Source organism: Amphibalanus amphitrite, unplaced genomic scaffold (genome assembly GCF_019059575.1).
Source record: "Amphibalanus amphitrite isolate SeventyFive unplaced genomic scaffold, NRLGWU_Aamphi_draft 000274F_arrow, whole genome shotgun sequence".
In the NCBI taxonomy this organism is placed as follows: Eukaryota; Metazoa; Arthropoda; class Thecostraca; order Balanomorpha; family Balanidae; genus Amphibalanus; species Amphibalanus amphitrite.
This window is the reverse complement of record NW_024881769.1, coordinates 512,284-519,960: the sequence shown is the minus strand read 5'-3', so window position 1 is coordinate 519,960 and position 7,677 is coordinate 512,284. Positions and strand designations below refer to the sequence as shown.

General features: G+C 49.9%; 1 long non-coding RNA gene across 1 annotated transcript; it reads right to left on the bottom strand.

The window, feature by feature from the left end:
• Positions 1-2,259: 2,259 nt before the first annotated feature.
• LOC122387116 lies at positions 2,260-6,145 on the bottom strand. Its single transcript, XR_006257501.1, has 2 exons — positions 5,975-6,145; positions 2,260-3,596 (listed from the first exon to the last, which is right to left on the bottom strand). It is a non-coding gene; the product is annotated as an uncharacterized LOC122387116 (long non-coding RNA).
• Between the last annotated feature and the right edge of the window lie 1,532 nt (positions 6,146-7,677).

The following is a 7,677-nucleotide window of genomic DNA, read 5'->3' as shown; positions in this document are numbered from 1 at the left end:
TAACCCTCGCCGGCACAGGGGGGGTTGATGCAACCCCCCCCCCCCTAAGGTTTTTCGCGAATAACTCGCGTAAAAAGCGGCCGATCGCGACGAAACTTTCAGTACCCTCGCATTGATCAATTTTACACCTACCCTGAAAATTTCATGACCCTGACCCCAATGACTTTTGACCTGTGACCTCTTTTCTGTGACCATGTTTGGCCGAAATCGCGGTTCGGCGCATGTCGGCTCGCATTAGCCGCGCGTTTGCAAGCTTTTCGTGGTTTCAAACGTTCAAACATGTGATTTGATGTTGCTCCCATGCATTAGGGTGGGTGTCAAGGTCACCTGAAGGTCAGGTCAGGTCATTGACCTTTGGTGACCTCGGGTGACCTCGGTTCACTTTTTCGAGTTTTACATGTTTCTAGGCTAGTTTTTGGAGCTGAATTCGAATTTAGCAACCATTTGAACATTTACGAAGTAGTTTTGGTGCCTTCGTAACATGTTACGAAGCTATCCGAGGCGGTTGACACGTATTACGAATACCCGTCACAACCCCTACCGGTTGACCTGACCTGACCTGACCTGACCTGGTCTAAATGCTTAAAGACATCATCTCTGATCAAAACTAACACGATATTCGTGATCAGCACCCCGGAAAACCACATAGCAGCCACACTTTACGACTTTCTAACAGGTCCCGATTTTCCCGGTTTTCGGGTCATTGACCTGACCTGGAAGGTCACCCGATGACCTAGGACCTTAAAATTGGGTATCATCGGCTTCCTCTTGTGACGGGCAACACGCTCGTTTTTTCCGCGAAGCTCTAGCTCAATCAGGGGCCAAACGCGAGGGGGGGGGGGGGGTCGTACCAACCCCCCCCCCCCTTGTGCCGTCGAAGGACTCAAAATGGCCTGTGCCGGCGAGGGTTAAGGTGCATGAGATCGGCGGTGGTAGATCGTCAGGTACTCTCCATGGTTCCGGCGACCTGCATACTGCCAAGTGAAAATGCTCGCCGACTTGCACGAGAATCGAGCGCCCACAGCACTCTGCAGCACACCACGTAAGCCGCCCTAATTGTTTGAATCAGTAGCGGCGGAACACCCTCAATTAAGGGGGGGGGGCACTGCCGACTTTTGGTCCCATTGTTTCCATGCAACGCCCATTGAGCTTATGTTAAAATGCACAAATCAAAGGGGGGCACGGTGCCCCGGTGCCCTCCCCGTTCCGCCGCCTGTGGTTTGAATAAGCGAATTTGAAACTATGCCTCGGGAGAGGCGCCAAAAATGTCTTCTCACAAATGTTCACTGCAACATGTTCATCATCAGCCATCTATTTCACATAGATCAACCTTCCCGTTCCCTGCGCCCTGCGGGTGCGCCGACCTGCCTTATTAGTCGCCTCTCTGTCTTCCTGCCTACATAAACCTTCTCCTCAGTCAGCTGTATATAACCCTGAAGACGTAACGATCGTCACAGCGTCACGATAACAGGGAGCAGTTACGCCATTCTTGAGCCATTCCGATATATACCTACGGGCCGGGCCGATAGTGCGACCCCGCCCCCGAGTGTCCCCACCCCCCCCCCCCACACACACACACGCGCGGGTGGCCCGCGGGCCGGAGGCGAGGGCCGAAACAGCCGACAGAGAGGCAGATGGGACGGCAGAGCTGAGTCAGGGAGGCACCGGTTCTGACGTCACACGAAAATATCAGTCGGCTGGTTGTGGCACTGCCCCCTGCCGGCGCGACTGTGCTGCCACCTAGCTAAGCCTAGTCAGCCTAGGACGGGACGGTTTTACTTTTTCTCGTCGAGTGGGGCAGCCTGCGACGACACTCGGTCGACATAGCTGTGCTGCAACATACCCCAGGTTCGGAGTCTCTCGGACGGCCAATCCTGTTCCATAACTACAGCTAACTCCCCGCTGACCTTAACCAGGATTGGCCGGACGACGTTGAATCTTCGTAGTTCGAGAGACACCGAACCCGCGGATAGTCTGTCGAAGCCTTGGCGGCTGAAGAAAGGCTAGACATATCTCACTTGATTTTGGCGTGGCCAGCCTCACTTCTATAGTTTTGCTTCACAGCATTCCACGTCCTATTGAGTTTCCGGTTGCGTAGTACACGACCACGTTCAGAAACTTGATGTCTTTTAGATACATCACGCAATGACAAACTTTTGGCAGCATTTACATTTGTTGCCTGCATATTTTGGTGAGGAAAAATCACTATCGCAGTAGTACAATCAAGACATACCACAAAGGATCAGAGCTAAAGCAGCATTATTAACCAAAAGTGTATTGCATTGATCACCAGCATGTTCGTAAAATAAAATAGGTACATCACGAATAAAGATGACAACCAAGCCGGACCAGGACACTTATAACAAACATGAACGCTAAAGTGGCAACACAAATGAAAGAGAGAAGATGAATCTGCCCTTCGCAATCGTCAACCTAAAATAAAACTTCAAATATACAACAGACTTCTGTGCATTAAAAGAACATGAATATACTCGTTTTGTCGTCGACACATAATGGGAACATCCTGCCGGTCCAGCCAAACAGCGCGCCCGCCTTCGAGTAGGAAATAGCAGCGGCCGCAGAAGTGGCCAACAGATACATTGTTCGCACGCCACCTGCACTGGAACGTACCAGCTATTTAATCGTGAAATGTAGCTAGCCATCCAAAAATGTTGCACTACACCAGCACTACCGCACAGTTAGCAGATAGGTACGGACCGCAGGTCCTGGTCTCTGTCTCTTCAGAGTACGGTCTCCGGACCGGTGACCAGCGCCACCATCTCCGCGCGGTAGCTATAGCACAGCTCTCCGGCCGGGGCCCGCAGTTCCTCGATCTCTTCGTCCAGCCAGACCAGCACGGCTCCCGCCCAGCGCCTGAAGACTCCGCCCTCCACAGATCCGTCCGTCCAAAGCCGGACAGCACACAGGGGCAGGAACGCGAGGTGCAGCGTAGTCACGCTTTTCCTTTCCGCCGCCGTGGCCCCAGCCCGGATCGGGCACACGTCCAACCGGAAGATGACGCCAGCCGGCTGTTGCCACGGTGGGATTCTCGCTCTCGCCCAGGCCTGGCAGCCTCGCAATCTCCAGCCTCGGACCGAAGGCAGGCGCGCCGGTGCCGAGGCCTCGGCGGTCGCGCGCAGGGGGTCCCCTGATGGCAGACCCAGCGCCCTCCCCAGCAGCCTGGCAGCCAGCGTCCAGCTTCTCTCCTCCATCCGATTAAGTCGGGCTCCCGCCATTAGTGCGTGGCACGGTGTTGAGCGCGGACACAGGTGATGATGCGGCCGCCTCCCGCAGTCCTCGCTCCAGGAGATTCACGTGCGAGGGGGCGGCCGCCGGCAGCCACGCGACGGCAGCGTGTTCGAGCGCCCCTCGGAAGTAACCGATTGACCACCGTACTAAGGGCACCCTCGTCCAGGCCCCAGCTATTCAACCAGGTCGACGGCGCCGTAGCCGTCAGAACCTGGTGATCACTCGAGCCACGCCACAGAGCTCACGCCTCAAAGCGGTTGGCTCTCCGGTCCTCGGCATCCGGCATCCGCAGTGATTTGGCGTAGCCAGGACACGTGAGATGCTGGCCTCAGTCATAACCGGAAAGCCTGTAAAAAAAAACAATATGTGATTGACAAATGGAAATATATTGTATGCATAGAGTTGAGAAATCATGACACACACTGCATTGTGACAGTAGATAGTTTAGCGTGATTGGCAGAGGAGGGACTTATTGTAATAAAACAATAAACAATTGAGGCATTGATTTGATTTTGTAGGTAGCTACCTACCCTTCTCATATGAATCTGGATGATTTGTACCATTAAGAAAAAAAAACATAGGCCTAGGATCGGGCGGGGGATGTCCCCACTTTTCAGCTATGCTAATTTTTAAAGTAAAATATTTATTTTTCATTTAAATTCAAAACTAAGAGCAAGAAATTGTTCGGCAAGGTGAGATGAGCACGAAACTACAAAGAATTTGTTCATAGGGGTATTGGGGTTCCCACAAAGTGACATTGAAGTTCTCTGCCACCCCCCCCCCCCCCCCACACACACACTTTACGTGAGGTTCCTGCGCCCATGGAAAAAAACACATTGCATTATGTGCATCAACACTTAACCCTTGCACTTAGAGAGGGCCACAAAGCCCACTATAAAGCCCACAAGACACCACCTGAAATCAAAGCATGACAAATGATAGCATGTAGGCACCTGACCTACTATAACCTACTGAACCAAACATACCCCATATATCAATATGTATGTGTAGATAAAGTATGAATGGTAGGTTGATACCAAGGCTGTTTAGTAGGTTGTAGGCATGCTGAAAGGATGAATGATGGGTATTTGTTCAAAAAATATCTGATCTACAGTTCATATGAATATGCAACATGGGGTCCAGACTGGAAAAAATACACATATGCCGAATATGTCCGGCGTAGTGGCGGGATTGCGCCGAAAATTTAAGCGCACGTCCGGCGTAACTTCGCATGCGCCGAATTCAGCGCATGGCGGCGGACGAATTTTTCGGTGCAGGGCGGTCGCATAATTTTTTGGCGAAAGACAGTCACCGAATTTATGCGGTACGCTGGTCAATCTAGCAGCAGATTCGCCCCGTGGGCAGCTCTGGAGAGGTTGCAGGACGAAACGTCCCCGCCCCGGTCGTCGCGTGCTCGAACTGGCGAGCCGCCCTGAGTCTACTCAGCGGAGGAACGGCCGCCCAGGTGAGGCCTCAACCTTCGGCGTAGAGATTGGCATGGAAAACCTTGTTGAACGTCGCCAAGCGTCGTTAAGCAATAGCAGTGGGTTCCTGCCCACTGCAGTATCGAGGGGAATGATAGCGTGGACGATCTGGCAAAACTGGCGGCCGCCCTGCCCTCAAACGCCCGATCGCTGACCAGGGCGGTTCATTGTGCGGCCTCGCATCAGTGGCGCGACAACTGCTCAGAATCACTATTCAAGCCACTCCTCGGGAGCACGCCGCCGCTCCCTCTCCCCGGAGAGGACCGAGAGGATGCCGTTTCGGTGCACCAGATGAGGGCGGGCCACCGGGGCCGCTTGCTCCAATACGGCACCGAATCGGCTGTCTCCACTCCGCCGCGTGCCAGCAGTGCCCAGACAAGCGGTGCCCAGCGGCGCTCTGCACCGTGAGCCGAGAAGAGGCTGATGTGCCGGAGCACGTGCTGCTCCGCTGCCGGGCCCTCGCTGGCTCCCGCCGAGGTATTGGGTTTACGTGGAAATAAAAACTAATTCGGACGCTCAAACATGGGATAGCGTACAAAGCCCCGAAACACTCTGCCTGGTTGATATAGCCTTGATCAGTATATGTGCACATGTGCTTTATATGAAAAGGGCTTAATTTTTGCACAAATAGACACCTAATTCTTGGGCTTAATTTTTGCACAAATAGACACCTAATTCTTGGCGCAAATCACTCAGAAATTTCGGTGCAAAATCGCTTGCGCCGAATTTCGGCGCAAGATGGTCTCACGGGCATCCGGCGTAGTGTATGGATGTTTTCCAGTCTGGCATGGGGTTAGGTAAGGTTTGATTTTTGTTTTGTATTTGTATCACATGTAAAGATCATATCTGGATTCAGGATGTCAAATAGTGCAAGAATGTACAAAATGTATGCCTGAAAAATGAATCACTCTTTCTGAACATTTACCAAAAGTGGTAGTTTAGTACGCAAAGGTTAGGCTAGGGTAGATAATGTTTTTCATATTCGCCATAGTTTATCTACACAATAACCGAGAAACCCTCGTCCAGACATACCTACGTAGAGGCATGGCAAATCGTCAAAAAGTTAATATTTTTCTGCTCATCAGCATTTGACCAAAATAAGGGTTCTAGCATATCTGGTTATTTCAGGTTATGTTAGGTTATATGTAGGTGAGGTTAAAACTTTAACAAGCTCTAAGACATTAGACATATATACGGGCTTCATCTGAGATTAATATTGAGCTAGGGGTCTGGGTACCCACCTTCCTGTCAGGCTATGATACAATTGACACACCATCCTGCTATCTGAGGCGGCCCAGGAACCAGCTCAAGCAATTACAATGAAAGTCAACAGTCGTGCGGGCATTACACCACTCCCCATTAAAATATATCAAGTAATTAGTAATTACGATCATCCCGCCACCACAAATCTTATGAAACACATTTCCGAAAAGAAATATCCATAAAAGCGAACGTGTTCTTACGCAGCTGTGACATAAGCTGCGCATGCGAAAAACACCGGCTAGACCAATTGATGGCGAATAAACCTGTTGATGAAGAAATACTTGTCTCCCATTGGTCTGTGAACACAATCTGCAGGAAACGCAGCTTAAACTACAGTAAAATTTTGCAGGAAAATCTGCAGAAAGTAAGAAAAATGCAATTTAAACATATTTAGCCAATGAGTCTGGCCAATCTGTTGATATATTCCGATAGATATTGAGCACGATCAGTCATTTGGAAAGAATTACGGTCCGACTCTCCTTATTTTTAAAGCAATGACGCATAATATGATTATTGAAAAATTGACAAATATATTTTCTTGGAGGGAAAAGTGGGACTAGCGTTACATTAAAAATCAAAATTAATATACTGATCGAGACCTCGCTTCCAAAAGTATTTATCAGTGCATTTTCGCATCGAATCTCTCTCAATCATGAACAAACTTGGACAAAAACAGCAAGATTGCCTGTTTTGTCAATTCACACATTTTCATATTTGGGGGCAATTTTAAAGTTGATGGCCAATGTTTTCAAAGTCAACATTTCCACAGGAAAAAATACAGCTATTTTTCTTCCAAATTCATTCATTTGTAGAGTCCGACTCTCTCTTGTTTTCTCGCAGTTTCCGTTGTGCTCTGAGAGAAACGATCATGTGTATCATAAGCGTTTGGCTCACTTCAAGACGGCAGAATTTGCACTTGCATTTTCTGCCGTGTGGAAGACCAGAGGGAGTCAGCTAATTTATGACAGAATGTGCTTAAAAAATGACTAGTGAATAATATCTTTTGTCAGTGTCTGACAAATATTTATATTTTAAATCACGCTCTTCAGCTGTCAAGTGAGCTCCAAATGGCCTAAATTGTCAGCTGTTTATCATCCTAGGTCAGCTCAAGGTCACAGACGTCAGCTGAAGAAAGTGGTGATCATTGGCCCTGTGTTGAGCGGACAAACCGGTGTTACCTAGTATTCTATGTACCGTGAGCTGAGTGTGGAGCTGATACGTTGGAGGAAGACTGACTCGGTCCCCAGGACGCTGCTGAGATTAGAAAGAATTTACCGAATACCTAAGGCGATGCATTGTGATTACGAGAGAGAGAGAGAGAGAGAGAGAGAGAGAGAGAGAGAGAGAGAGAGAGAGAGAGAGAGGAGAGAGAGAGAGAGAGAGAGAGAGAGAGAGAGAGAGAGAGAGAGAGAGAGAGAGAGAGAGAGAGAGAGAGAGAGAGAGAAGGAGGAGGAGGAGGAGGAGGAGGAGGAGGAGGGCTGTTGCGTCGACATCGACAGTGAGCGAGACACGTGAGATGCTGCGCTCCCTTTTAGTTGCGTTTAATTAACGAGCATTTGAAACGAGCATCATCAGCTCTCCTATGACGCTCGCGGGCCGGCCGATGACCACCCATAGATGATAACCCCGGCGGCGACTCGACTGCAGTGGATATAGGCCTATCGGTCTGCGAAAAATGACC